Genomic DNA, 16,672 nt, shown 5'->3' with positions numbered 1-16,672 from the left:
TCTCATTTGCAGCCTAGCCATCCCCAGCCCACAATAAAGCTTAGATTGAACTGCTCAGAATGACCTTTAATGCATACAAGATTATCTAAGCATCAGTCTGAAATCTGAATACAAACATATTCAAACACACACTGTAAGACATGTATGCTATCTCAGGATATGTGTCCTCCTACCCAGCAGTTTTTTAGAGAACCATCCAGGCTTAATAATATATTTTTTAAAACAGAATCAGCCTTTACAAAATGTATTCTGGTAAAGCAGGGTCCACTGCTGTCTCAAAAATTAATTACTTATTAGCCAGCGTTAAGAATGTTAATGCTTCTGAATAATTCAGAATTGGCAGAATAGGGGAATAACAAATACAAGGTCTGCACCTTCTCCAACAAACAGTATTCATGTAAACCCACACCCTTGAGGCCTCCCCACACACTGAAGAACCCTTTGCCTCCACTCATGTGCTCCTGTCCAGTGTCTGACAGAAGTGAACAAGGTCGGGTCAGTCAAGGCCAGCACCTCTGCAGGAGAGAGCCTTGAGAATGTAACTGCACGTTCCATGTAGGGACTTTATGATTGGATGTAATTTGTACAGCCATGACTGGTCTACGGCAAAGAGGAATTGATAGGCAAGCTACGAGTGGACTCCTGTCAGGGGAAACATAAAGCAGAACACTGCAGACTCAAGACTGAGCCGGTTGAGAATAGCATTTATGTTACAAGTTAAGATGATGGTTTGTCACCACTGGAGTCTCTATAAAAGTGGGGCGCAGGTGGAGATGGTGTCAAATAAATGATTAGGAGTGGGGGTTGAGGTAGGACAGTGTGAGAGGTCCAGGTTCTTGTTTAATCAAAGTTTTTATTGAAACATTGCAGAAAAATATTACATATATGTATTTCCCATTTGCATGCTACTTGTCATACCCTTAATGCATAGAGGCCATCAGAGGTGACACCCATTAAACTAAATGAAAATCTCTTGCACAGTGTGTAAGCCACATCGACGTATGTGGACGACACGTCTCCACTTTCTCCTACTATCCAGAAATATATCCAAAATATCCCAGTTACAAATTCTGCCATCTACCGATATCCTGGCGATACACGCGTACAACCAATTAAGAGTCAGTCTCAGCTGTCAATCATGACATTTCACCCTGTTTTTATAATATATATAATTATCTACTTTTTTTATTAAACTGCAATCACTGTCCAAAATAGGGTGTAATGATTCTCTAAATCCTTATTTTGGTTCACATTCCAATTATTGAGCCATTGTTTTTTTCTTTTTTCGATACAAAAATGTTTCCACACTTCTGGCATGAATGTGCCTGAGGCATCGACATTTTTTGAGTTGTTATCCAACTTGGGTTAGTACTAGTTGCAACAGCTGTCAATCAGGAACTGTAATGCGTTTGTCTGTCAAACAACACATTTAAAAAAATTACCGTGAACATTTATTTGAGCAAAAATAAGCATGATAGAGTGACAGAAACAATTTTGAAAAATAAAAATCACCTTTTTGTTTGGTTCATGTCCCATTGTCAACATGGTGGAGGTGGGTTTCATGACCAGCCACCAACCTTTGACCAAATGCGAACATTAGAATGTTAACACACTGTGGCAGTGGACCATGTCACAGGGGTTTCACCACAGCAGCCAGAGACAAACCATTCGGTTTGTAGCCTCATTTATTAAATCATCAACACCCAGGAACAAACATAAATTAAAGATTTAAACACAGAAACTAAATCTCAAAATCACTAATTCAATGACTCGAGTCTATTTGAGTTTACAGAACTCAGCTGTGTCTCCGGGATGACAATAAACTCAAACTCCAGCATAGAGATGCTGAGTGAATGTGGTCTGGACTCTGTGGAGGAGAGTCATGGTGTCAGAGACGCTGTAGAAGGACAGAAAGCCTGCACTGTGATCCAGGTACACTCTTACTCTGAAGGACCAAGGACCTGACACTGGAGTCCTGATGCTGTTGTAATGAAATATATATCTGCTGGTTTTATTACAAGATAATGACCAAGATTTATCATTGCATCCAAATTCACATTCATCTGAGTTTCCTGCTCTGCTGATATTTTTGTATGTGACTGCTACGCCAACTCCTGACATCACCCCCAACTCCACCTCCACCTCCCAGTAACAACGTCCAGTCAGACTCTCTCTACTCAGGACCTGAGGCGAACCAGTGAATCTGTCTTGGTGATTAGAATGAAACAGTTTTTCACTCATATGTGTTACTTTTCTGTTTCCCTCAGATAATAACAGATATCTGTTTACTGTGTTTGGATCCAGTGTGATTTCCTGTGAATACTTTAAGAAGTCAGCTTTTGTCTTGGGCTCTGGTTGTGGCAGTAAAACATCCACTTGAGACAAAATCTGTAAAATCTCTGTCTTTGTGTCACTCAGAATGTCCTGTAGTCAACCTCTGACCTGTGAAACAGCTGCCGTCACGTCCTCAAAGTTCCTCAGAGGACGGATCCTGATGCTGGGTGAGTGTGTAGATTCACTGAGTGGCGACAGTGAGGAGTAGTTGTGTAGAAACTGGTTGTGATCCTCTGTGTCTGAGAGCAGCTTCAGTTCATGGTCTTTCCTCTTCAGCTCAGTGATCTCCTGCTCCAGTCTCTCCTGAAGCTCTCTGACTCGACTCACTTTAGTTTCCTGCTGGGATCTGATCTGCTGCTTCACATCAGAGTTTCTTTTCTCCATCAGACGGATCAGCTCAGTGAAGATCTCCTCACTGTTCTCCACTGCTTTATCAGCAGAGCTATTGACGGCCTCCTCCTTCTTTTGAAGCAGATTCATATATTTCTCTCTGTCCTGGACTCTCTCCTGGATTGTTTGTCACCTCAGCCCGAGCTCTCTCTGCCTCTCAGTTCTTTCTGCTGCAGCTGACACTGTGTTGTGGTCTTTATGTTCCTCCATAGAGCAGAGATAACAGATACACTGCTGATCTGTGCAGCAGAACATCTTCATCACGTCATCGTGACGAGAGCAGATGTTTTCCTGGAGCTTCTCCCAGGGCTCCACCAGCTTGTGCTTCTTCAATAAAGGTGACTGAAGATGAGGCTGGAGGTGTTTTTCACAATAAGAGGCCAAACAAACCGAACAGGACTTGAGAGCTTTCAGTTTTCTCCCAGTGCAGACATCACAGGCCACATCTTCAGGTCCAGCATAGCATTGATCAGCAGGAGCAGCAGGAGCTTTTCACCAGGACAGGCCTCGGTGTGAAGGTGTGTCTACACTGAGAGTAGCTGTAGCTTCCTCTCTCATCCTCATTGTCCCAGTAGGTGTTAATACAGCTCATGCAGTAGCTGTGTCCACAGCCAGTAGTCACCGGATCCTTCAGTAGATCCACACAGATCGAACAGCAGAATCTTTCTCTGTCCGGTTGATTTTCTTGCTGCGCCATTTCAGCTGGTGCCAGTGACTGTAGAACGGTTTCACTTCCTCTACACATAAACAGATCTCTGCTGCTCTCCTTCACTCCCTGCAGTGACTCATCTCCCACAGGTGACAGCTTGTTGTTCACTGGTCCTTACACATACACCTGTGAGGTGAGGAGACATAGAAATATCCTGACTGGGAGGAGCTGGTTGTGAGTTTTTATCTGTGTTGTCACATCTCAAAGTGAAAAGTTGCACTGGGAACTGTCACATTCAGATCACAGGTTGTAAGATTCACATTCTTCAAAGTTTCCAGAAAAGTTAACGAATCTTTTCAATGGAATAAAAAACAACTTCCAAAGGGCTTCACAAATGAGAAACACAAGTAAAATACATTAAAACAAGCTTATGAAAGAGTCAAAGTGTAAAAATACTACAGGTAAAAGAAATGTAATCATGACCACCCTTTAAAAACTAGAATTAGCAAAGACAGAGACTGAACATGAACACGGAGGTTTGTGGAGTTTCAGGAGGAAAATGACCTCTTGTTATTCTCTCACAGGAGTTTCACTTAGTCTCCATCAGCTTTGAATGAGATCCTGGAATGAAGACAAAAGAACAGACTGGAATTTTTCTTTATTTCAACTTTCAGCTTCTTCAAACATTAGATTTGAATGCTTTATACATATATAAGAGATTTAAAAGTATATACACTTTTATAAGAAACACTTGTGATGACAGCTGCAGGACAAACCCTCAGAGGGACTCGATCAGGACACTCTCCAATGGAACTGCTAGTTCAGATCAGGAAAATCAAAAAAGAACAGAAGCCTACGCAGCAGCAGCAGATAAATATGCCGATTCACTAAATATGTAAATACAATGAAGACGAGTGGATTCAAACTTTACAGAGATGAGCCGTACTAAAATCAAACCAGGTTCTACATTTACACCAAACGTCCCATAACACTATTCATTGGTCATTTCATCAGTAAAGTCTTTTCAGTGACTCTTGTTCAGTTATTTCATGGACACACAATCAGTTTGTTCACCTCCATCTCACTTTATGAAAAGAAAATAACAAATAATCAGCTCATTGATGAGGATCAGGATCAATTCAGGTTCTAAAACATCACACAACCTGATTTATACTTTTATTTAGAAAACAACAGCAACATTAGTTCTTTCAAACACATTCATGTCAGTGTAATTATAGATTTCTGTCTTTACAAAGTGAGGAATAAATATGTGTGATAAAGGAAGGTCAGTGTTTGAATGTGTTGTGCAATAATGTATTAAACGTGATACCATCAAATGGTTTGCCTTTCGGCATTCAATAAATTTGGTTGTCATAATAAAATTTTGAATATTAATATTTAAAATATGGCAAACTTTGGTAACAATTTCAGCATGTTAAAGCCCTCAAAAAGCCAATTCATTAGCCTGAAAAAATAAAATAATAATCCTTACAATTTTAATAGGGCCTCCCAATGTCTCCTACTGTTCGGTGCTCGGGCCCTAATAAACTTTAACTAAAGGCAACTAGCTTTCCAGCTCCGTCAGTCTCTTCCAGAGTCTCTCTGTGTCCTGTGGGTTTCAGTCTCCCAAGTGTTGTGCGAGTCTCCCGAGGCCTTGCAGATGCTGCTTTTTCCCTGGCTATATCTCGTTATTTGTACATAAGGAAAATAATAAAAGAGATGAAAGGAAACGTGGCGAGGAAAGGGAAATACATTGGGTAAATACACACATGATTTAAAGTATAGTATAATGCTTAGTTTTCTTTCATAATCTCTTATCGCTCTGTGGAGGGTAGGTGCAGCTCCACCTGGGAACGATAACACAAGATTGATTCCCTGTAGAGCTGTGTTCATAGGTTTAGATTCTTATAGCTTGTGGTTGTTTGACATGCCAGGGGTCTCAGTTCTACCCTGACTGACATGGTAACATCCAGGATTCCTCCCATAGCTCATCCTATACAACACTGCTCATGCTCATCCCTCTCAGACACTGCAAACCTCCCCATGCAAAACAGAAGAGAAGAAAGTTCAGCCGCTGACATACAGAAACACACACATCTGTAAAAGGAAGGGAATACTTCTCTGGGTTGGAGGACTCTTTGGAACTCTTGAGAGGTACGGGGAAATATAAAGTGAGTTTCCCTTGAGTCAAAACATCTGTTTTATCTGTTTATGGAGGTGAAATGAGAAATAGCGCTTGTGCTTTGTGGAGAATTAAATGGGAGTAAAAATAAGGATGACAGAAGGCAGACATTAGGGTTAGCGTCACAGTTGATGTTCAATATTCTGATTTGATGTCGTCGAATTTCCTCATAAGTGAATAACAACTGAAGGAATGATTCATAACATTATCAAGTAACCTCTTGAGACGGAAGAGGTTTTCTTTTCTCTATTTAAACTAGTTCATTTGTGCCGTTTGGTTTTCCATAAAGATTATATTGTGAAGGAGATTGCAATTCATTTCATGGGAGCTTGAGTTATGGGACGATACAACATTAACTCTTACTGACAGTGTCGGTGCTCCCCTTCACCTTCTTCTGCGGAAAACATATTTCACACCTTGTGAGAGCCAGGAGAAGAAGGATGTTAAATACAACTGATGGCTCTATTTACAGCAAGTAATGGCTTATGGAGACTTTTGTACTTAAACTTAGTAAATGAGACGAATAAAGTACAAAGAAAATGAGAACCAGATACTACAAATGAACAGCTCTCTGTAGCCGATGTAGACTGGGCGTTAAATCCTGCTGTTCTACAAAATGTGAACAGCTATGAGACACAACCTGGGGTTTGATCAATGCTGACGGGGCCTTCCTCAGATGATGGTGTATCGTGATAATGGCTGAACATCCTATGATCCTGAGGTCCAAGTCAGACGATGTGTCCTTAAATCTCCACCAAGACCTCCTTTGCGGAAAGCAGGTGTCACATGTGACTGCAGAAGTCAACATCCACAGTCCCTCCCTTACTACGGAAAATGCCTTATGATTGATATGATTTGGTGCTATATAAATGAAATTGAAGAAAAGTAATTGCCAGATGAACAGAATAACTACATTTTCACATTGACTCATTTTTGCAACAGACTGCCTTTAAAGCTGACACTCCATTGTCTTGAATAAATATGTGCTTCATCAAAGACAATACAGCCACACACGTAACTTCGGTTGAGAGCAGCTCAGATGTAATGTAGACTGAGAAATGTGATGATTAAACAAACATATCTTTCATGCAAATGTCTGTAATCCTTAGATAAGTAATGAAAATGTGCTTCTTTCATCAGTTTTGTGTCTAATCTTGATGGCTACGACTTACGACTCAATATTTTGATACAGAATCCCTGACAAAGCTAATTGTGGATTTATAATTATTTCGCTCAATGCAGTTTTTTTTGCGCGTCACATCTCTCCTCTCTCTTTACTTGCGCACATGGATCCATCCAACCGTCCATTATCTAGAACTCTTATCCTTTAAGGGTCGCAGGACTGTAGGATGAAGCACTTGGAGATAACCACGCAGACACAGGAAGAACATGCGGACACAGAAAGGCTGCAGGCAAACATGGATCCTAATCATCTGGCTGAAAGGAAACATAACCACTGGACCACTGTGCCACCCTTACAATAGTTTATTAAAACATATACATGTTCTCCCGAAGATTGTAAGTGCATTTACTGGGCTTTTAGCTTTTTTTTGGTCTCAACCATCGTTCTTAGCTGCTTCACTATATGTCCATAAACATAACTTTGTTTGTCTATTGTCTATTGTTGGGTAGGTTGTATGAGGTGAGATTATTAGAGCTGCCAGTTGCAGCTAGAATTTATGAGACAGTTGGAAATGAACCAAAGCAGTTACATTACAACCTGAAAGACCAGACATCTGAAAGATGCTAACATTGTCTGTAGAGCTGAGCTGCAGATTAACGTGATGATTCACACATTTCCTTGCACCTTGACTTGCTGAAAGAGCTACAGGACCAGTCCCTTAAATCTCACACTATATTTTAAAGCACTGCTAATCTCACAGACTATTCTCCAGCAAACTGGACCTAAAAATAAATAATCAGCTTGATCGTTTTAGATTTTATGCTGGTAGAATGTCATCCAACATGAGCTTTCAAGCTACAGTTATTGGAACCTGTTTGTTTACATCGATTCTCAGTTTCCCTGCTGGCTCAGGTGTCCAGCAATCGTGTCTGCCTGCCTGAGGCCTAGAGGTTGAAGGAGTGGGCTATTTCTGGTCTATCTGCAGACACCTATCTTCTTCAATGTAGAATAGAATAGTATAGAAAGCCTAATTGTCATTGTACAAGAGAAAGCAGTACAACAGAATTGGAGCTGCTGCTTCTTAAAGTCCGACAAAGGACCCTATCAATGCATATTCAACCAATAAATATAAAACTAGTAAACTGGTAAATACTTAATTTGTTATTGCACATAATGGATATTGCACTTTAAATTATTTGAATATATGTCAAAATATCATATTTATGAATTTGTTGTTGATCGTTCAATTGGTAGTTGGAGTTTAGAATTACATTAAACATGATTAGTACAAATGAAATTGAAAATAAAAAGGACAGTATGGGTGACAGTGGAAAACTTTCGTCTTCCAGTGGAGCTTGTGATGCTGAGCTATTAAGTATTTTACTGTGCAAGTAGATTATAGTCCAAATATCTCCCATGGTCATGAATGTGGTTCTACCCAAGTAGAGTTCATCTCTGAAATGATAAGTGACTTGAATATGGTTGATTACTTTGGGTTCACTGGATCCTAAGTGTACCCTCCATTTCAGTGTTAGTAAACAGACAGCTCAGTGGCTGTTCAGATGCAAAAAAGGACAGTTTTTAACCCGCTCCATCATGTGAACTTGTCAACACTTGTAAACGTCACAGCTGACTGCCGTTATCTTGTGAATCTGAATCCTACTGTGCAGCCACAATACACAGATACGTAAAGCTAGACAAATATCATAGTCAGGGGTATACTGTCAATTTGGTTATTTTACTAGTTTTAGATTGAACTATTAAATTAAAAAATCCATATTGTGAAAAGGCAGGCCACTGTGTGTGTTAAACTTTCCTTGGAAATGGAAATTGTACTAAGTCCAATTAAAATTATTTAGTCCGTTAAGATGTGTTATTTTACCATCACAAGAAATATTAAATCATGTTTCAGACCATAGACTCAATCGCCACCTGGTGGCTGGCTGCAGGACAAGTCATACGCCTCGCCTTCGCCATGTCAGAGGACAGGAAAGTCAAAGTTCAGATACATTTTTGGGAAAGATAGTTTCTCTCATTTTAGGTTGTTATCACAGATATTTGTTAAAGAGTTATGTTTTCAGTACATTTGGTTTTAATTAGTAATTTAATGCTATAGAAACAGTATGAAACATCATGAGTTTGACATTCAAATTCGACTCGAAACTGCAACATTTACATGTTTTTGACCCAAATATCCTACTTCTCTGGAGCAGCTTTCGTACGCACACATCGCACACAAGCTCTCACCCAATGTTGAAATGTTGATGGGTTTTTTTACATTTGAAGAAGTGGTCACCAGTTACTTCGATTGTATTGGATTTGGCTGCAACTCTATTTACCCCTGAAACCCTGAAATGGTAAAGTTTCACAGTGAAAAATGATATGAACTTGAGAGTGGCTGAAATATTGAAGTCTCACCCAAAATAAAGGATTAAGAGAACTGTTATACACAAATGTCAGTTACCAGTCAGTTATCATAAAAGATAGACAGAACAAAACTCTGTGCTTGTATATCTAGACGTTTTGTTCATATTTAACGCCCCAGACACAATTACTGTGAAGAGTGATGGGTTCTGATACTATTGTGAACCTTTCCAAAGGCAAAATCATTAGATTTTTTATTCTTTTAGAAAAAGTGGCCCAACATCGTGCTGTCATTCAGAATTCTCAACGTGGATCTGGCTGGAAATAGCTGCAGATGGCGCTGCATGATATCCCCACTGTGGATAAGCACCTGCTCGCGCCTCCTCTTGAGATGAACCACAATAAGGCCAAAAGGCGGTATTGAGATAAGGGCCTGCCTGCAGGTGATAAATGAAGTATCTGGTGTCTTTCTTTGTTCTTTATTTCCCTTGTTCCAGCTGCCAAAATCAAACAGAATCTGCTTCAAAATGTCCTCCAGTCAGTTGTTTGAAAAGGTGAGTGTTGCTGGACCTATCCACGCTGTCATGCAGGTTTTTTTCCCCTTTCTTTCCAGGAGAAAAACAACAATGTGGCATTTTTTAAATGCTGCACACGTGACTGCCGCTGTCTCCTGAACACATGCATTGTCTCAGACTAATAAAGGCTCTTCTATCTGTTTATTTTTATCTGCTTATTTAAAGGCAACACAGGTGTCTCTGCTGGTACAGACTGAATATAGGGACAGAGATGGAGAAAAAGCATTGAAATAAACCAAGTCAGGTTTGTTTCACCCTGTGTTGGGACTCAGATGTTTCCAAAAGTAACTTTTTGCAAAAATCTATTTTTAAAGCTGGGGAGAACACCCAGCCCAGCCCAACCCCAAACAAACAAATCCATTAAAAGCCTGTGGTGAAGCAGAGTCCAGGGCTGTGGGAGTTTTGGCTGCTCCTGAAATATGAGCGCTGGTATTAGATGACATGCGACAAACATTTTTCATAATAACATATGTACATATCCGATATTTGCCCTCATATCGCAATTCATCTTGTTGTGGGATTGATGTGAAATATTTAAGATTAGTTATTTATTTTTACAGCATATAGAGCAACAACAAAAATCCTCATCCACCTACCAGCATTGAGGGATTGTAGGGGATGAGCTCTTTAATCCAGTGATGAGAACAAAAATGGGCTCATCTATAATTGTAATTACTGTTTTGTGACACTAATTTTCAAACTTGTATGCTAGTGTAACTCCAAAAATTCCTCTTAATGCTGTCACAAAAGTGAGTACTGCCAGCCTAAGACAGTCATCTCAAGCCTCTGTGATCAGATAGCTTTCAAGATCTGTTTCCAAAATGCATAGAGTGACTATATGGGATCAATGAGAGCAAGAGTAGAGGTGAAATGACTAGCCTGACGTTGTCATATTAATTATTCTAGTCAGAATATGAGTCTGATACTGCTCCATTGGGATGTGATTATGGGGCGTGTTTCAACTGAACCAGGAAACCAAATGCCTCTTCGCTCAATTGGATAGACCTACAACCAATCAGAGCAACGTAGTATGTGACGTATGTCAAGCGACGCATAGTTGTTGTCAGTTGTCTGTTTCACAAGTTTATTCACTCTCTAAATAAATCAATGGAAATGCCGTTCGTATATCCACCAGAGGCAAAGCCCCCAGGAAGCAGGGCTGCTTCTGGTAGCGAGGCTCTGAGAGAGATCCGTCTCTACCAGAACTCCACGGAGCTTCTGATCCGCACGCTGCGCTGCAGAGCTCCGCTGTCATGGCTCTGCAGGAGAACAGCGAGGAGGAGAAACGGCAGCTAATCGTTTTTTTCAAGCATACACTTCCTTGTTGCTCCAACATTAACAGCGTCCCAACATGTGTCTTTTGTCTCATATGTGCTGAGGAGCGTAGTGCCCCCCCCCCACACCCTCTTTTTATTTATATGACTGCTTGTGAGGCTGCAGCATCGGGGCCAGCTGATAAATTAAACTTTTTCTGAATCCCGTAGGAGGACGGCAAAAACATCTTTTGGATCTACAAATGCCTTGATTGGTTCCTCTGTTCCTCTTTCAAAATGAATGCGCTGTCGATGTCTGCTGAAACAGACTCGATGGAAGCATCTACACATCTCAGCTCTCCAGCGGCAGGCAGCGCTCTTTGGTGACGTGGTTGATGACGTTACTGTTGATCATCTGTCCATCATCGTATAAAGCCCGCCCTGACAATTTGATTGGATCGACCCGCTTCGGTTCTATCATAGTTTCTCCCCAACGGAGCAATGCCAGACTGAACTTCCCGAACTCAAATGTTGTGGACGGGGCTAAATTCCTCTGTCACCCAGGCTATGAAATGACCACAGCAGGGATCAAACCAGGGATGTTAGATTTTCAGTTTACTGACCTCTTGTCCATTTTAGACTAACGTTAAGCATTAATTCTTGACCTTAAACTCAGAATCCAGCCATTGAAGAAGCGCCTGTTATTTGGTCACAAACTGCGTTAAAAAAACTATAAGTACCTCAATGCGGTTGTATGCCTCCACCAATTGTGCAGTTTCAGTTAACATGTTTTTCTTTGACAGTCAATTTGAACAAGGTAAACCTTTAAACATCATGTTCAAGGGGCCACACCAACACGTTTTGTGAAGCAATAATGACCTTAATCTTTGACCTTTGTACACCAAAATCTAATCAATTCATTTATAACTTCAAATAAATATTTGTTCAAAAAAAAAATATATAAAATCCTTCTGGGCTATCTTGAGACATTGTGTTCACAAGAATGGGACGGACAGACGGATAGAAAATTTCTATATTCATATACATATAGATGTACATATATAATCAGCCACTAGCTCTGTGGAGGCATTAAAACAAGTAAGTAGATGTTGACCAGAAAAGTGAGTGAGCCTACTTGTCAACAGATGGATCTTGAGCAAGCTCAATGTTTGTCTTGAAAATGGCCATGAATATTACTGTACTTCGATTCTGTATAGTACTCAAATTAATACCAGTACTATACAGTATGTTGACATGCATCTTTCACTCTTGCAAATATTTAGAAATATAACCCTTTTAAACATTTCAATGGATTCATTCAACAGAAATGCTGAAGTGCTTTTATTTTCAAAATGGTAGGCCTCAGGAAACATTTGTTTGTGACATTTTCAACAAATATGCATTGAATCTGTGTTGAAAGATAATTTTCACTGTCTATTCCCTGTGAACTGAATGCGTTACGGGAAGAAAACAGGTGAGACCTTGAATCTCTCTAAGAGCAGCGAGATACAAAGAAAAACATGAAGTCATGAACTTGTTGAAATTTTTTAAAATTTGACATTGTTTGGTCACGTCGAAGAAGAACTGCATGCTGACTGACAGCCTGTGATTTCAGAGATTAATAGGAGAGACAGAAGTACAAGAAAGTCATGCATCACTTAGAAATGCCAAAGGCAATTCAGTTTCTGGTTTGATACAGAGGGCTGATGAATCCCTTTGCAGCGGACTGTGCTTTATAATAAGTGAGGCCTTTACAGGACTCAAGCACATAATGAAATCTGCACAAGAGAATATAATTAAATGTTTCACTTATTATCGCAGGCCTTATTTATTTAAATTACATTGAAATCTTTTACGTTGTTAATTCGTGATTTCCCTCGTACTGCTCTTTCGGTATCTAGGAGAACGTCAGAGCAGATAGTACCATGTGCATAATGACATGTGCAAAGCAAGACTTTCTCCCCTGTGAGAGCCGTGCGTGACCCGCAGAGACGATGCGTTGTGACAGGCACCTCGGTCCTGCGCAGGCCTTGATAAAATATTTATGGTGGGGTCACCTTGAGATCGCTGCTGTCTGCCTGCACAAACCGAACTCCTAGCGGGATTACATTAACATCACTTTTTCATCATGCGGGTTCATGAACCGCTACATGTCTTATTATGTGTGTGTGTCTGAACATATATATATATACCATATACATACATACATACGGTCCAAAAGTTTCCATTGGTTAAGAGGTCTCAGATATGGAGTCTACTGTAAAAATGTGCTTATAATAACCGAACGGATAACAGAGAGTCCGCATTTGAATGTTGATTCAGTCTTTTGCTGAAAGTGTATGTATGTTAGCTTAAATCACATTAGTGCCTCCATCAAGCAGGTTATGGATATATCTGCATTTGTTTGTCTGTTTGTTAGTCAGCAGGAGAACACAAATAAACAAATGAACAGATGAACATGAAATTATGTGGAGGGGGGAGCATGAGGCAAGAAAGAATATAATTATTCAAAACAGTTTTTAGAAATTTTTGTATTACTACAGTCATTCCAACTCAGAGCAATACACTGTAAAAAGATGCATCTCCACTTCTTCCTCAGAATTAAATGCAAAATATCTCTAATTCAAATGCTGCCATCTTTCACATTTACAGCCATAGTATGAACAGTAGCGATCTATGGATAGTAGCTGTTGCACTGAGTCAGCTGTCAATCATGATGTTTCAACTCATTTATAGCCTCAAATAACCAAATTAATGTTTTCAATTTAAGTGGAACAAACATCAGCGTTACAATAACTACCCTAAATGAAGGAAACCATCTTTGAGAAAAAATGATTCAAAATATGATTTGACTTTTTTAATTTCGATCATGTCCAATTCACTAACATGGAGAAAAAAGGATCAATATTACACCAAGGGGCGATCACACTTTGGCTTTACTTTTAGGGAGCAGTCATGTCCTCCATGTTTATATACAGTCAATGCTTCTGAGGTTAGCAAACTAACAGATATTTGAACATCTGCAGGCCTTAATGTTATGGCTTGCTTTGTATAAATGCAGGTGCACTGGCCTACTGTAGTTTGCCTTGGCTGCTCTCTGCTGCTTTTTCAGTGGGATTTCACTAGAATTTTAAAAGAATTCAGTTCATAAATCCTCCATTATGTTGTTTTTCTCTTTGAGGAACTGGATATGTTGGCTGATATCACTAGCAGAGACACAGCATTACTGAAAGGCCAGATGCTTGTGAGTGGGAGAGGACATTTCAACAAGGTCCTCCAGGGTTTCTTGACCTTTTACCTCTTTATGAAAATTACTATCCTCTGGTATTTGTCTTTTTTTATGAAAACAAACAACAAATATGTTCCCAGATTTTATTGACAGGATTTACACTTACATACGGTTCATTTTTGCATGCTTATTTTTCATAATAGAATCCAGCTACAGTATAGAAGCAAAGACGTATGGGAGACTTAATCAAAAAGGACTAAACTATAGAACCCTGCTGACAGCCCACTCGCTTTAAAAGCCTTGCAATCAGGCTTGTGAACCTTTAATAACATTTCAAATATTTATCAGTGCTCCTGATGAAAGGCTTAGTCACTCCTGTTTTATTCTGGCTTCTTTCTAAAATAAAAAAAAGATTGTATCCTTGTATCTAACCCCTGTTAGTGAGTGGCCAACAGAGCAACCCCCCTTGAACCATAACAAATTAGCAGACACCACAGCAAATGCCAGGTTCATCTTGCTGTGTAACACAGCTAAAATCTTTTTCATTCCAGGGCCACTTTCACTCTAACAGTGCAGAAATGGTTGGAGTGCCTTTCCAGACTGAATCTGAGGTGATTTAATCAGTTATATTATACACTAGCTCTTTATTTTTCCTCCTCATTGCTTTGTGCACAACTATTCACGATATTTTCATGCATCAGGAGAAAATATACTCAAAGTGGCTTTTTCTAAATGTCTACAAGTTAAATGTCCAAAATAAAAGCCAGAATGTGTGAAATGTAGCAGTATATACAATATTAGAAATTTGAATGTGCTGCGCTTCACATTAAAAGTTGAGTTTGGGATTCCCGGGAACGACTCTTGATTTGTATTTATAATATATATAAGTTTACCCCTCCCTCACTGCTCCTTCAGAAGCTCCACCCCCACATTCATGCATGTGCAGGTGCATGAATGTGGGACACAAAATACAGATGTTACGTGTACTATAAACATATACAGTTTATGACAGTTTGAATTGAAATTTCTGTTTTCCGGTTTAAAAATATATCCATCTCGCTCCCACTGCAGCTTCACCCTCTCCTCTTTTTTGTCAGTGCACACAGAAAACATAGATGATGAACTGAAGAAAGATTTCACAAAAAGTGTATTAATTTGAATATTATTGCTTCCCCCACCTTTAATTCATTAACTGTGGAGCTGCTGGTTTGCATATTTGTTACCTTAGCTCAAAGTCGTGCAGGTAGATTAAGCTTCCTTTATTCCCAGTCTTTCTAATATGATAATCTAACCAATATTCCACAAAAAAACATTCCTTTAAAGCTGCATTATTATATTTCTGCCTCCTTTTGGCAGCATAACAAGCTGAAAACACGTTACCTTTTTATTTTGTTACAGCAAAACAAAGCAACATCAACATTCATTTGGGGTTGTGTTTTTCTCCACCCATTGAATGTAAATCCGTTAATAACTCTGCTTTTAGTGCTGTTTGGCTTTTCACCAGTTCCTGAGGGAAATATCTGGCTGTTTAGCTGCTAAATGCTCCATTATTTTCACCAGCTACTCCCTGATTTTGATGCTGGACATGTTGAAGTTTTTCCCTGGAGGCAACTGCCCAGAGTTTCACGGACTAGAAAACATATGAACAATCCAAGAGAGACTAAAAACCTGGGTTCACACAACCCACTTTTAAATTCTACATAGTCAGTCATTTGATCCATGGGTCATATGAAATATAATGATTAGCGCTCGTGGTCTGTTTCATTAGAAGAGTCATAGATGCTGCCTTGGTGTCAGTGGTGATTATGACAGAACTTAGACACTGCACTAAGGCTGTGCATGCTACACCGCAGATTATCACAATGATAAAATGTACAATTGAGGATGAATATGTTAATATGGCATCAAATAGACCAACTGAACTCTAAATGCAAAAGTGCCTTAATCAGCAGGACTGCTAATCCTAACCGGGTCATATTTAAAACATTTACAGCAAAGACATTAAGACTACGTTTTAAAGCTGAGTAATAATAACTTCACTTTTAAATAAGCTTAGCAGAAACCACAGCTGCAAGCATCCTGCGTTCCACCCTGACCATACAGCGAAATGTACAAATGTGGAGAGTTTAGTAAGCTCAATAGACAGATAAAGACTCCTTTATCACTGTGTCTCTCCACAAGTGACAGTACTGCATGACCAAACATATGCAGCCTCAGTTTTCAAGCCGTGGAAATGTGTTATGCTGTGTGTGTGTTGGGGGTGGGGGAGATTTAAATTCGTGTGACTGCTGTCTGTATCTGAAATCTGATTATTTAGCTTCACTTTCGTCTTCTTTGCACTTTTTGGATTTATCCAATTTTCAAAAGTCTGGAGCAGAAAATGACATTCTGATGACACGTCTGTGAAGAGGTCTGATCGGGATAAAGTGAAAGCATCCCAGTAGCTGGACTGTGGGGGTGTAGGTCGATACCCTGGATTAGTCGACTGTGGAGGCCTGTACAATGTTCAACAAGATTTTCAATTCAAGTAATTTTTCATACACCTATGTTCACCTAATTATGATTATTATGAA

This window comes from Limanda limanda, chromosome 12 (assembly GCF_963576545.1).
Source record: "Limanda limanda chromosome 12, fLimLim1.1, whole genome shotgun sequence".
NCBI classification, from domain to species: domain Eukaryota; kingdom Metazoa; phylum Chordata; class Actinopteri; order Pleuronectiformes; family Pleuronectidae; genus Limanda; species Limanda limanda.
The sequence above is the reverse complement of the archived record's forward strand: the minus strand, read 5'-3'. Positions refer to the sequence as shown.